General features: G+C 41.8%; 1 non-coding gene across 1 annotated transcript; it reads left to right on the forward strand.

Annotated features, from left to right (window-relative positions):
- Positions 1-810: 810 nt before the first annotated feature.
- On the forward strand, positions 811-917 carry LOC133813723 (small nucleolar RNA R71). The gene has a single exon (XR_009884726.1). It is a non-coding gene; the product is annotated as a small nucleolar RNA R71 (small nucleolar RNA).
- The last annotated feature ends 13,208 nt before the right edge of the window (positions 918-14,125 follow it).

The raw sequence follows: 14,125 nt of genomic DNA on the forward strand, positions 1-14,125 counted from the left end.
CTTGGTCCTTTTTCTCTTGACTTATCTCCTCTGAATGAGTTCTCTTAGGCTCCTCATACTGTGTTCCACTTCTCAAGGTGATGGCTTGGCACTGTTCTTTAAGATTCACCTGAGTAGTGCTAGGCAAATTTCCTTGAGCTCTATTCATCATTAGATTGGCCAACTGCCCTATTTGCGTCTCCAAAATCCTTATAGATACTCTTGCCTCTTTCATGAATTGGTTCATGCATCAAGTTGTGGTTCAGGTTGTTTCATGGGCATTAGCTATTGTGGAGGTCTATTTTGAGGTTGATAAAAGCCCGGTGGATGTTGTTGATAAGATTGTTGAGTGGGTTGATTATTTTCCCAAGAGAAATTTGGCTGGTTCTTCCACCCTTGGTTGTATGACATGAAATAAGGGTTATTGTTTTGTTTTTGGTAATTTCGTATAGCTTGCACTTCTTCCATGGCATGTTAGTCATATCTATGATAGGGCCTTAATTAAGTGGATTATCGCTACCACTTGCCTTGCATAAATTCTGTACTTTCATGGCTTGAGATGGAAGATTGGTCTGTTGTAATTGTTTTGTTAATGCTGCCACTTATGCTGTAAGCATGGAAATAACATCCAGTTCAATCATACCAACCACCTTCTTTGGCTGTCCCCTTTTAGTTGGCCACTGGTAATTATTCATTACCATTTCCTCTAACAATTCATATGCTTCATTAGCACTTTTGCTTATGAGCGCACCTCCTGCTGCAACATCTATTATGGTACGAGTAATACCATTCCACCCATTATAAAATTTATGGACTAGCATCCACTTCTCTATACCATGATGTGGGTACTTTCTTAACAACTCTTTAAATCTTTCCCATGCATCATACAATGATTCCCCTTCCGTTAGGTAGAAATTATTAATTTCCCCTCTGAACTTTGTAGCTTTTGCTGGAGGGATAAACCTTGCAAGGAACTTTTGAGCGATGTCCTCTCATGTGGTGATAGAGTTAGGCTGTAGGGAAATAAACCAACTCCTTACGCGATCCCTTAGGGAAAATGGAAATACCCTCAACCTTATTGCGTCATCGCTCACCCCATTAATCTTAAAAGTCGCACAAAGCTCCAAGAAATTAACTATGTGCATATTAGGGTCCTCTGTCGGCAAGCTTCCAAACTAAACAGTGGATTGTACCCTTTGTAGAATTGCTGGTTTAATCTCCAAATTATTTGTAGCAATTGTTGGAGATCTGATGCAAGAATGCACTCCCGTGACAGTGGGAAGTACATAATCTCTTAAGGTCCTTGGTCCTTGTTCCATAGGAACCTCTGTTACATTTGGAATCTCAACAACAGCTGCTGCCCAATAAACATTGTTGGCAGCATTGTTCGCTGCATTACCTTGATTCTTAGCCATAGTATTCTCCAACCTCTTCTTCTTTCTGTTCTGTCTGCAGGTTCTTTCTATCTCAAGATTCGCTAGTATAATCTCAAATGTCTTTCCACGTCGCATATACCAAAACTTCTTGAGATTAAAAAATTCAGACACAAACTAAGTTAGAAGATAAACAAAAAATTAGAGTAGAAATTAATTGAATTGATATTAATAATTTTCAGTCCCAGACATCGACGCCAAAAACTTGTTGTGAAAAATTGATAACGCAAGTATACGTATCGTTTTAAGTAATACAGTGCACAAGCACAAGTATCGTCCTACGAAGACTGAATTACTAAGTACCAATATTTAATTCCTAATCTCTATTTGGCTAACGAAATTTTGTTGAGAAGAGAAAACTAAAAAATAAAAATAAAAAACTACGAAATAAAAAGAATTAAAAACTATAAACTCTAAACAAAAAACAATGAAGATAATTAATTAACAGATGCAAATTAGGGAATATAATCTCATCATCTTTCCACTCTCTATTTCCTTAATGTATTATTATCATAAGATTTTCTTCTAAATGAGATAGCAAGTTACAAAAGTATTCTATATTCGTGTTAAGCTATGCTTGTGATTTATTGGTCATTTATTACATGATATATTTGAATTTGTTTCAAAATCAGAAGGGAGAGATTCAAATATAATACTGAACGATAGTATCAATATGGTTTATGTAGCTTATAAGTTCTTATGCCTAATGCTTCCTATATGTTGAGTTTATCATAGAAATATAGAAAATTCACACATAGGTCAAATTTTATATTCATAGAAGAACAAAACATAAACTTGCATTAATTCGTAGAAGTGTTTCAAGAGACTAAATTAAAAACCCTAAAACTAGATTTAGTTCATATTCATACTATTCAAATCCATGAAATTAACAATCAACATAAATCAAAGATGAAAATAAAATAAAGAAAGATAAGGAAAAGAAAAGCTCTAATTGATCCAATGTTTCTCCAATAGTCTCCAGTCGTCTTTTCCTAGTTACAATTCTGTATTATTAGGGTTTATTACTGAAAATTGTATTAAAATACAAAACCCTACAATTTCCCCAAGTGAAATGACCAAATTGCCATCATTAAAGAAATCTGCAGAAATCCTCGCTTTCTAATCACCTAGCGCGGTCGCGCTACATGCTTAAAATCCCCATTTTTGTCAGATTTTTCGTCTTTTTATCTATTTTGACCTCTTTTCGTTCCAAAGAATCCTGAGTCCTTCAAAACATAACAACAAACCAAAAAAAATGTAAAATGGAACAAAATAAACCTAATTGGCTACAAAAACTTCCTAAAAAGACACACTGAAACAAGTCTAAAACTCATTTATCAATTACATGTATTCATAATACTTATGAACTGTACGTACAGTATTTAATCCAAAGATTCCACATAACTTTGTTTTACTGCGAACTGTTTAAACTCATTCCCTACAATCTTAATCCTCTCGTACTAATACAAGATTGTAGTCACAATAACAAATTTGGGAATTTTCTGATATTCATTTAATATTATTCTAATAATAATAACAAACAAACAATATATACAAAAATCCATTTCAATTATTTATTTCATAAAACATTGTTCAAAACATATGCTTTAAAGGGCACTAATCCCAACAGATATGGTCTGGCCCTTGACTGCTAGGTGAATATGGAAGAAATGCTTATTAGCATTGTTATTAAATGTGAGTGTGATATAATTCTTATTAGCATTGTTGTTGCATGTGTATGCTCTAGTTTGTTCGGTTTGGACCGTGGGAAAATTTCTGGATATGTTATCATTGTCTGATAAGCCGAGTCATTGATTGTGGACATACTTGGAAGCTACGCGTCCAAGGCAATCAAACAGACTCCATGGCAAGTATATTGAGCCCAGAGATGATAATCAGGACCAGAACCCTGTGCCTGCTGCTCAGGATTGACAACAAGTTCTTACTGATATTGAAGCGAGGCTATAGAGACAAGAATATGAGATTCAGTTATTGAGACAATAGGTTCTGCCAAGGAACACTACGTCAAGTGTACCACCTGCGGTAGTACCAGTTTTGTTGCAACAGAGGTCGAGAATAGGTGGGAACCATTATACGAGAGGTTCAAGAAGCAACACCCTCCTACCTTTGAGGGGGCCCCAGACCCACTGAGAGCTTAACAGTGGATGAGCATGATTACTTCTATCCTTAAATTTATGATGGTGGTAGGCAATGACATAGTGGTCTATGCCACATATATGTGGGATGACGCTATTATTTAGTGGGAAGTTGTATCCCAGACCCAGAACGCTGCTACAATAAGTTGGGATGAGTTCCAAGACATATTCAATGAGAAGTATTATAATGATGCAATTCAAACTTCGAAGGTGGATGAGTTCACTTGTTTAGTTCAGGGAAACATGACTGTGACTGAGTATGCCCTGAAATTTGATAGGTTGGCGATGTTTGCTTCTAAGTTGGTGCAAACCGATATATCCAGGAGAGAAAAATTTGTTAGAGGATTAAAACTCATGATAGCACAACGACTCAGTGTTCATGCTGACCCAGTTGGAGGCTGAGGCTAGTCCCTCGGTAGGGACAGGTTAGATTTCTAGTGCTGGCTCTTCTTACACTAAATTGGTTGATTCTGATGCTACACATTCATTTGTGTCTAGTAGGGTTTACACCACTTAGGTTGTACTAGTTCGAGCAGAGGAGACCATATTGGTTTATGAGTTTCTAGATGTGTTTCTAAAGGATTTTCCAGGGTTGCCATCGCATCGGGAGATCGAGTTTGTTGTTAAGTTGGCACTAGGGGCAGAACCAGTATCCAGGGCACCTTATAGAATGGCACCAACAGAATTAAATGAATTAAAGGTTCAGTTGCAAAAGTTACTTGATTTGGGGTTTATCAGACCCAGTTTCTCACTGTGGGGTGCACCAGTGTATTTCGTTCAGAAGAAGGATGGGACGTTGAGGATGTGTATTGACTACATGGAATTGAACAAGCTGACTATCAAGAATAGATATCCATATCCTAGGATTGATGATTCGTTTGATCAGTTACATGGCAAGATCGTGTTTTTGAAGATTGATCTTTGATCTAGTTATCACCAACTGAGGATCAAGGATGAGCATATTTTGAAAACAACCTTTCGCACGAGGTATGGGCATTATGAGTTCTTGGTTATGTCTTTTGAATTGACCAATGCCCTGGCAGCATTCATGGATTTGATGTATAGGGTGTTCAAGGATTATTTGGATAAATTTGTGATTGTCTTCAACGATGATATAATGATCTACTCTCAGTCAGAGACAGAGCACAAGCAACATCTTCTATTAGTACTATACAGATTGAGGGAGCACAGATTATATGCCATGTTAAAAAATTGTGAGGTTTGGTTGCCTCAAGTAACATTCTTAGGCCACATTGTGAGTAAGGACGGGATTATGGTAGATCCAACCAAGATAGAGACAGTGAGGGATTGGACAAGGCCAATGAGTGCTTCAAAGATTAAAAGTTTATTTGTGGAAGGGTTCTCGATAGTTGCAAACCCTTTGATAGAGTTGACACAAAAGAACTTGAAATTTGGTTGGTCTCACATACGTGAGAATAGTTTCCAAGAGTTGAAGTGCCGATTAATCACTTGTAACATCCCAAATTACCTAATAAGGCTTAGGGCCTTGATTAGGGGGCCAAGATGGAAAATTATGGAAATTGTGTGATATATATGTGTATCATTATATGATTATGTGAGTTATATTATAATATGACTTGATATGCATGTTTAGGTGTATTAAATATGCATGTGGGCCTATTTTTGATTAAAAGGACAATTTTTGTAATTTGGTCTATTATGGGTATATTTGGCATATATGTGATATATATGTATGGGACCACATCATTATGTGGATATATTTGGGTTACTTGAAACGAGACGATCGTAGGGAGCAAGCTAGTGGGAAGTCATAATGGGACCCATACTTGACTCGATGTGAGTCAAGGGATATATTGGGTATTTAGTACATTACCGGGTTATTGGGTAATGGGAGTAATTATTTGATGATATATTGGGAGTTAGTGAGATCAGGAGGGAATTAAGGGAATTTTGACTATTTGGCCCCCGGGGACGTTTTTGGGTACCCCGAGCATTGGGATTTACTTGAGGTTACTTAAGCTTGAAGTAGCCTGACAAAATAAATAAAAGAACGTACGGTTCTTTCTCTCTCTCTCTTTCTCCTGTTCTCTCCTTTGTTGTTCGTGAGCATTTTCGAAGGAAACTCGAGTTTTATGACTCAGATTCAAGCAAGGTTAGAGTCATAATGATTCTAGGGAAGATTAGAGGATTTAACTGGGAAATGACTTAATTGGAGGTAATCCAAGCTTTGATTGGATTTTACCATTTGATGAGTTTTTGAATTGATTGGAACTTGGGTTTTGATGGTTTTGGGCCATGACGTTGATTGGGAACTTTGGTTTTGGCATTTGGATATGTTTGGATAGGTTTATCGAGGGTTTTGAAATGAGGAAAACAGAGAAAATGATTGGGTTTGAGGTCGGGCCGCGACCTTGTTCTTGGGCGCCGCGGCCCAGGCTTGACAAAGGTGGAGGATTGGTTGTTTGGAAATTAGGGTCGCGACGCCTGGTAGGCGCACCCTGGCGTGAGGTGCAGGTAGTGAAGGGGCTGAGCCCATGACTTGAGCGGGCTACGGCTCAGGTGTTTGGGGCTGCGACTCAAAATAGGAAAAAAAAAAGTCCAAAATGGGTTTTTTTGATGGGAACTTAAACCTAAGGGCTCAGGATCGATCCTACTACCTGGTTTAGTAGGATTCAACGTCCCGGAGGCTAGGACTCAGCTCAGAAGCCTTTATTTACTCGTTATTGATGGGATTCTATATTATGGTTGTGACTAGGTTATTGCTAGGGGCTCAGAACCGGGATCGTGCTCGAGGGTCGTTCATTGGTAACCTGTGCTTGGGCTAAAGGTAAGAAAACTGGACCCAATATGTGACACATGTGATTATGACTTGGCCCGAATTATTGAACAAGAATATGAAAAGGGCAATAATGCCTGAGTATGTGCATGATTATGATTATGCTTGTGATTATTGATTGAGCATGCTAAATGCTTTGTATCTGAATATTTGATATACGATGAATGCCTGTTAGCATCATATAATTGAGAAAAGCATTGACTTATTAGTCAAGGTCGACAATAGCGCCGAGCGCTAGTAAAAAAGCATTGACTTATTAGCCAAGGTTGACAATAGCGCATTGAGCGCTGGTCGTTATGGTTCTGTCTAACCAGGAGCACATTATACGCTTGATCGACCTATTAGTCATAGAAAACTCAGCACTAGGTACGCTAATCCAGCTCCAAGGCTGCTTATACAAAGGATAGGGCAATGGGCCTTGGGGTGACTTATTCATCCCATATCCTAGGGCTGGGCCCCAATATTTACTTATTAGTCAAGGACGACCTTAGCACGTTGAGTCCATAATAATTTAATTTGGGGATTGGACCCTGGTATGATCCATTGATCGTTTATCTTGGGCTATTGTCCCATATGAGGTTGTAGTCATTTATATGGATGGCATGCATGCATGAGTAGGGTTATTACTTCTAGGCATGCTTATTATGATTTTGTAGCATGTTAAGTTTTCTTGTTGAGCCTTGGCTCATAGGTGCTACATGGTGCAGGTAAATGAAAAAGAAAGCTAGACCATCCTTGAGTTGGAGAGCTTAGGTGACGATGTGTACATATGCAGCTGATCGACCACCACAGCTGAGGGTTTTAAGAGGAACTAGGTTCAAACCCTATTTTGCCACTTAGCTCGACAGGTGGTAGCTTTTTATTGTAATTAACATTTTAAATGTATTTTGGGATCCCATGTATACAGTAAACAATTTAGTGAAACGTTTGTATCTTTGACCAAAAATTTAACCCTAAACCGTTAATCACATTTAGTTACACAATTATGGCCAAATGTCTCATTTAGCGAGTTTAGAACTATTTAAAATACACAGTGTAACAGTCCCTGAGTAATAGGGTGTTACATAACTGCTCCGGTACTTAGTGTTCCTTCAGATCAGGAGAAGTTTGTGGTTTACTACGATGCATCGAGAGAGGGGTTAGATTGAGTTCTCATGCAGGTTGGGAAGGTGATTGCTTATGCTTCATGCCAGTTAAAGGAATATGAAAAACGGTATCCTACACATGATCTAGAACTGGGAGCAGTTGTATTCGCACTGAAGGTGTCGCGACATAATCTGTATTGGGAGAAGTGTGAAATTTACACCGATCACAAGACTTTAAAGTATTTTTCACACAGAAAGATCTAAACATGAGACAGAGACGTTGGTTGGAGCTAGCGAAGGATTATGACTGTGAAATCCTTTACCATCCAAGGAAAGCCAACGTGGTGGCACACAGCTTGAGTCAGAGAAGTCTGGGATAATTGTTTAGCTTGAAGAAGATATCTGGGAAGTTGGTAGAGGATATGACCAGAGTAAGGATATAATTGGTGGAAGGCCAATTGGCCAATATTACTCTTCATTCTACGCTCCTTTAGAGAATAAGGGAAGATTAGAGGTATGATCATCAGTTGGAGAAGCATTGGGAGGACGTCCTAGCTGGAGTGGCTAAGGACTTTGCCATTTCTGAGATAGATATGTTGAGGTACATGGATTAGATTTGTGTTCTGATAGATGTTGGTATTAGACGAGAAATTTTGGAAGAGTCTCATACCACTCCTTACTCGTTACATAAAAAGAATCGAAGGCTGGAAACCACGCTAGAGAATGAGATTCGCGAGTTACATAAAAAGAATCGAAGGCTGGAAACCACGCTAGAGAACATGCATGAGGTTTTAAATGGCCTTTTGCAAGGAAAGTCGAGCATACCCCTTCCGAAGTAAGAAGAGAGAGTGTGAAAGAGGGGAAACCACTGTCCCCGTAGACGATGGGAGAACCCAACTTTCCACGAGCAACACTCCCTAGAAAAAGTACCATGAGGGACCTAGGCCGGTGAAATACCCCCAGGAGCAAAGGCGGAGGGACGACGCTAGTCGTAAGAACGAAGCTGAAGTCACCTCCAAGGAGATGCCACCTGACCTAAGAGAAAAGCTCAATGGAAGAAGGTCAGAAGTAAGGAGGAAACCTCTTATGGACCCTCCGAAGGGTAGAGAAAAGAGAAAGGCCAACCCTACCAAGCTGAGGGAGTCCTTGAATAGGAGGTGACAGGAGCTAAACACCGAGATGAGGAGCCTCCACAGCAAGATCGTCACAACATCTGGGGGGCACATTACTGATGAAGAGTTCGACTATGAGTCACCCTTCACGCGAGAAATCCAGTTTGAACGGCTCCCGAATAACTTTAAAGAAATTCATATGACCCCATATGAGGGCACCTGAGACCCCAAATACCACTTGGATGCCTTTAACGATTTAATGAAGTTGAGAGTGATCACTAGCAGAGCAAGGTGTCGCTGTTTCGCGGTCACGCTGAAGGAGCTTGCATACAAGTGGTTCAAGAGGCTGAGGCCGGGGACCATTAGGTCATTGCAACAATTTTCTGACGAATTTCTCCAACAACATCATGTCGTACGTGATTATACCCTGCCAGGCACTAGCCTCGCTAATATAAAGCAAGGAGAAGGAGAAATCTTGAAGAGCTACATCCATAGGTTCAACATGGAGGCGACTTAAGTAGGAAGCCTGACCAAGGGAGTACTCAAGATGGCAATCACGACTGGAGTGCGCCCAGGCAGCAAGCTTTGGGATAATATGCTCAAAAGGGAGGTAACTAACTTAGACGATTTCTACGAGTGGGCACAAAAGTACATTCGTGTTGAAGAAAGCCACGAGAACCGAAAGGCATCACTTGTCAAGCCCTCAGCCCCTGAAGGTTCGAATGACATAAAAAATAAAAGGGTGTATGAGGGCCCAAGAGATGACCACCAGAGGAAGCACAAACACGGAGGTAATCCTAGGCAAACATCCCACACCTTCTACAATGACCTAACACATACTAGGGAGCATATCTTCGTAGCAAATGAGAATTAGGTCCCATTCAGGAGACCCCCACCAATTAAGAGAGATCGGTCAGAGAGAGACCCTAGAAAGTACTGTCAGTATCATAAAGACATTGGCCACACCACATCGGAATGCACTCATTTGAAGATGGAAATTGAGGAACTCATACGCAGGGGGCACTTGGGTAGATATACTAGACCACCCTCGATAGACCACCCTCGCCATGAACACGAGATGTAGCCCCAAAGGTGCAAGGGGAGGTGAGGACGATCTTTGGAGGACCAGTATTCAGAGGAGAATCGAGAAAGGGGCAAGATAGATACGCCAAAGAAGCCAGGCAAAATCCACCCCCATGACCACTAAGTTTAGAACAACGACCCCCAAAAAAATTTAAAGGGGAAAATGACTTAATAACCTTCACCAAAGAAGATGTGGGGGGTGTGAATTCTCCACACAATGACCCCTTGGTGTTAAGTGTACAGCTGGCCAACATGAAGGTACATCGGCTGCTGATAGACAATGGGAGCTCTATAGACATCCTATATCGTCCACCCTTAGAGAAGATGGGACTGAGCATCAAGAACTTAAAGCCCTGCAATACCTCCCTGTATGGGTTTATAGGAGACTCGATACAGCCCCTGGGCACAATCGAGTTGGCCCTCACCATGGAAGAGCTGCCCAAACAGACAACTGTAATGACAAATTTTGTCGCAGTAAGCTGTTTCTCGGCCATCAATGCGGTATTAGGGAGACCCCCCTTGGAGAATTGAAGGCGATAACTTCGGTATACCACTTGTCCATAAAATTCCCAACTCCTGCGGGAATAGCAAGCATGAAAGGGGAACAGAAAGAGGCAAGGAAATGTTATAACATGTCCCTCCGCACAATCATGAAACCGACAGAACCTATGGCGATGGTGGTGCATGGGAGCGCAAACTTGCGTGAGTTCAACCCCAAAGCTACTAAGGGAATCAGAATTGATGGTTGTGCATAAGCGCGTAAGAGGGAACATCAGGTAAAGTTCCACTTTTAACACGATAAATCAAAAGGGTTACCATAGTTAGCCCCCCAACGTAGTTGTGAGTCCTCCTCTTAAAAGTAGCTATGGATTAGAGGGGTAAACTAGAGGCCCTGATATGTAGTAAGAACAATGTTGTCATAGATAGCTATGTACTCTACTTATTTTTAATGAATATGTTTCTTATTGGCATGACACACTCCTCATTTACGTGAGCACATATATAACTCGCATGTACCTATCACCAATTGGAATTATCAAAGTGCATGAGCAAAATGATCAAAGTGCCTGATGAGATAAATCTCGCCAACCACTTGGGGGGCAGAGTATACAGCCAAAAAGGGTCCTAAAAGAGACCCTTATATATAAAAAAAGGAAATAAGGAAGAAAACCTTGCAAGGAATCTCTTGAGCTCATGAGGATTAGCTACCCTTATGAACATCAAGAGGGTCAAAAGGTCCTATAGAAAGAGCTTCCTAATAAAGGCTGATACCTCCATGAGAGGAAAGGCCTCATGAAGAGCATCCACTAATAAGCCTAGAGCGGCCACCAAGCCGTCTAGCTAAAAGGGGTCCTAAAAGAGACCCTTGTAAAAATAGTACTATGCATAATGATGAGAAGGACGCTTCTCGCAAGAAATAACAAGCACGCGCAAAGAATATAAAAGGTTACCGAGAACCCATGGGGTTAACATGTCCTTACAAGTATAGTCAAGAAGCACCAAAAAGACTATCATCATCAGTCCACGGAAGAGATAAGACATTCATTAACAAATAATAATAAGAGGGACTTACTAAAGTCCCTTAAGTTTGATAATCAAAAGAGGAAAAAAATATGGGGGAGTACACGACAGCAACATATATGTATGCAAATAAGCCAACTGCAGAGAGATCTACGGGTTTCCACCCTGACCCTTCCACTCAGATATTTTCTCAATTGCATAATCTCCAATGGGAGACAGGTCGACGTTGAGGTTGGTCCTCCATACGGCATGCAGCGTGCGCTCAATTATGTCGTTCTCAGCATTTACAAGTTCAGCCTCGAGCATAGTAATCTTCTCATTTACAGTATGGATAGTAGCTTCAAGCCTAGTATTAGAGTGAGAAGTTGATGCAGCCTGGGCTAATGCAATGTCTCTCTGAAAAACCGCCTCGGCAAGTTGACCTTCCAAGTCACAGACCCGTATGGACAAATTATCCTTTTTGGCCTCGGCCATCAAGAGATTCCTCATTGCCCCCTCAAGCTCGTGTTGTAGCCGTTGTGTGGATGAAGAGCTCGAGGCGACAAGCCGGTGACCCAGGATAGAAGCCTAAGTAAGGACAAAGAAATAAAATAAAACCGCAAGGGCCAAATGATATCAAAACCAAAAAAACATACATTGAGTGTTTTGACAAATACCTGCAAGGAGGCTCGCATATAAGCCTCTCCCAACTCGGCATCGGAAATGTCATGCATGGACCCCCACTCGCCTTCAGGAATGTTTCCCATATAATGGCTCATGGCTTCCCCATTCTGGCTTGCAAGAGGGTGGCCTCCAGAAGCAGAAGCATAAGCTCGATGGGGGAAACATGTGCACCCATCGAGGCATGCTTCGATAAGGAAGGGAATCAAGAAGGTCCTGATCCATCGGTAGAGGCGCGGGGGGTAGAGGAGCACGAAGTCTTCTCTATAGGTAGAAAGGCACCTGAAGATGTCCACCTAGAGCACCCCCCTGAGGGTGGAAGTGCCTCACCAAAAGAAGGAATGACAAAATTCCTTTTAGGCATAGAAGGGGGGGAGCATGGGCGTTGAAAGCAAACTCGTCACCAGGTATCGATGGTGGAACCTGAGAAGTAACATCGTTGGTGTGTCCGTCATTGGCCACATCCTTAGCCCTGTCGGCCAAGGACCGTAAGCATGAGTAATTCTTAGACTCCACCTCATCCTCTGTGCCCATATGGTCACCCGAGGGGTAAACATAGTCTTTATCAGCGGCCTCGTCATAATTGTCTTCATCATGGCTATATAACCACATAACTGTGGATTCGGATGAGATGAAGCACAAGGAGATAGCCTAGTCCGGGGATAGCACTGGGCCATCACATCTGGGATCTTCGTTACTCGATCACGATCCACTGATTTCAAGGTAAGGCTGACGACCCCTACGAGACCTGCGGTCAAAAGAAAAGAAATAACCATAGTTAGGTAAACCAGAAAAAGGAGGAGTAAAGGAGAAATTTATATATACGAACTCAAGGTGGGAATTATCTTACTTGAAGCATTGAAGCGAGTATGTTGGGTGGACATGCTATGGGTGAAGAATAAGTCACTTTTCCACGAGCCTCTGTTTGAAATGGAGCCCTCCACGATGGGAAATCCTATACAGGCCACAACTTTTTGGAGCTGATAGAAGCCGAGAGATGATGGGTTCGCCCTAAGGGTGTAAAGGTGATGGACTTCACTCATGGAAGGCCCTCTGGAGTGCACTTGTTGGTATAGCACGTATAAACAACTGAGCAACACCCATGAGTTAGGGGATAGTTTGAGGGGCGCCAGCTCGAAATAGTTAAGTACTTTGACAAAGAAGGGGTGAAGCGGCAGAGCTCCACCAGATTTGATTATGGAGTCACTGAAGGCAATAAGCCCTTCGGGTGACTCAGACGCCCAATCCTCGCGCTTTGAAATTATGAATTTGAGATCCAACGATAGCTGATGGTCCTTTAGCATGTTGGCAAGCTTAACGCTAGTAAGGGTGGACCTGCCCGCGTCTTCGGAAGTGTTGGAAGTCCTCTTCGGCATCTCGGGTACCTGGAAAGAGATAAGAAATTTATGAGCAATAGACTTTCTCAAGGCCCTAGAAGGTCTCCTATGCGTCTTACATCTACCAGCACTCTGCTTGACCCTAGACATAAGACCGGGGGCAGGTGAGGAAGCGTGGGGAAGATCATAGAAAGAAACTCAGGTTTGATGGGTTCACAGTTAACACCCTCGGGGAGGGGACACCTATGATTGGAGGACTCATCACCACAGTAGGAAAAAGGCTCGGGGGGCAGGTTTTCCTCTAGGCAAGTGATTTCAGAAATACAATCCTAAAGGGCTAATTTTAGCTGGGAGACATACGTCGCATGCCATGGGGAGAATCTAAACCCTCATCCTTAGTAATATATTCGAGTTCCTTCTCCAAGCCACGCGCCTTCTGCCTGAGGCAGGACAGTCACTGTAGGTAGAGCATTCGCACACCCCCATGATTATTAGAGGGTTTGCGAATGTCGGACTCAGATTCGAAGGATGACAATTGATGAATTCGACATTAGATGAACCTTCGGAACACTGCGTAGACGCCATAGGCAAGCTAAGACTCGAGGACGTATGTGCGTAAGGATAACCCTATATATACAACATGAGTATGTGTGGTATAAGAAAAGACCTATGTGTTTGTACTCGAAGGGCCATAAGAAAAGAGAATAACAACCTCTAAAGAATGGGTGCATTTCAGCCAATGACTCTATCCTGGTACAAAAGATGAAGGCAACATGCGTATCATTGGAAGAAGAAGGTATACCTGGGTGTGTCTGTAGGGATCCGCAGGTGTGCAAGGACAGACTTTTGGAGGCGTAAAGAATGGCCGAGCGACAAGCGAGGATGGGTCCTTAGCAGCAAGAGAACGACTAACGCCACTACAAGGCAAACCTGATATGAGA

The sequence above is a fragment of the Humulus lupulus genome, chromosome 1 (genome assembly GCF_963169125.1).
Source record: "Humulus lupulus chromosome 1, drHumLupu1.1, whole genome shotgun sequence".
Taxonomy (NCBI): Eukaryota; Viridiplantae; Streptophyta; class Magnoliopsida; order Rosales; family Cannabaceae; genus Humulus; species Humulus lupulus.